The sequence below is a fragment of the Buceros rhinoceros genome, unplaced genomic scaffold, assembly GCF_000710305.1.
Source record: "Buceros rhinoceros silvestris isolate BGI_N320 unplaced genomic scaffold, ASM71030v1 scaffold1227, whole genome shotgun sequence".
Lineage (NCBI taxonomy): Eukaryota > Metazoa > Chordata > Aves > Bucerotiformes > Bucerotidae > Buceros > Buceros rhinoceros.
The window spans coordinates 15,352-16,697 of record NW_010423702.1 but is presented as its reverse complement, the minus strand read 5'-3'; positions in this window follow the sequence as shown (position 1 = coordinate 16,697).

Genomic DNA, 1,346 nt, shown 5'->3' with positions numbered 1-1,346 from the left:
GGGGAAAATCCTGCGCAAAGGGAGGCTGACTAGAGACCACCAAAACAACCAGCTTCCATCAGCCGTCTGGACTTCAGAGATAATAAACCTTAAAACTATCTAGCGTTTCAGGTTTGACACGTTGCAAATGACGATTCAAACTCAGAGTCATGTTTTAAACACTACTTATGTAGGTATCAGTCGGCCTCCAGGATAACTTCTACTATAAATAAGGCATTTAGTGAAGTCAGGACGATGAAAATACTTTCCATCTCAAGGCACCAGTTTTACCTCAAGTATCAGCTCAAAAACAAATAGCAAAAAATATTTGGTAAGCACCTACAAATATTTGATTCAGTAATTTTAGGTGATTATCAGCCCACAGGTTTTTAAACAAGCAATGTGTTGATCTTTGATTGGAATCAATTAGCTATACGGTTTAGTTTAAAACGTTGTAGCCTAACCTGGTAATATAAGAGTCTAAAAATGGTTTTCTCATCTGGGACAAGAAGCAGCTGGAAGCATTGCCATGGCAACCATTTCATTTCCAAAGAGAGATTCTGTGGCTTGTGTTGCTCTCTAGCAACATAACAAAAATGATGGAAAAAGTCCTCCCCTTTCAATGCCTGGCTTCATTCAGCAGTCAATACTTTTCTCCTTTCCTCAGGGGAAAAAAAAAAAAAAAAGGCAAACCAAGAAAAAAGAAGCGTTTTTCTTATAGAGCAATATACCTTCACAAGAAATGCCTGGAGGGATCATAAACAGAATGCTTCAGAACACAAGGCAGGCTTTAAACAAACAAATTAAATTCACACTTTGATAATGAGCCCAGGGAAAAAACAAACCAAAAAAACTAAACCCAAAACACATCTATCCCACCCTGGTAACCCGTGGCTATGCAGCTGACGGTGAAATCAATCTCTCTGGAAATCACCGTTAGCACAGATCTCACTGTCTCACAGTAACTACACGACTTTGTTTCTTCGCCCTGCTGCTGTTTAAGGAAAATGGGTAATAACTTGAATAATGCACAGGGGGTGGATGGGATGGGAGCAGAAAAATTTCCACCAAAACATTTCGCTGCTCAGAGCTGTCCCAGGAGAGTCAGGATCACATCACAAGAATTAGTCAGATTGCTCTATGACTACTGAAAGGTCTTAAAGAACCGAGGTGTTAAGAACCTGCAGTCTACGAATGTATAGACTGGAAAACCTGTAATACCCCTTTAACACCCTGATTCTGAAACAACCTACAGAATTACAACATTAGGGGATGCACAGATCTCAGGGTTCTGGTTTAAACTCTCATTTAGTTACCCTTGCTCCAAGTCTGGTGAGCTTCATGACCTTTCCTGCATTTTAGGCATT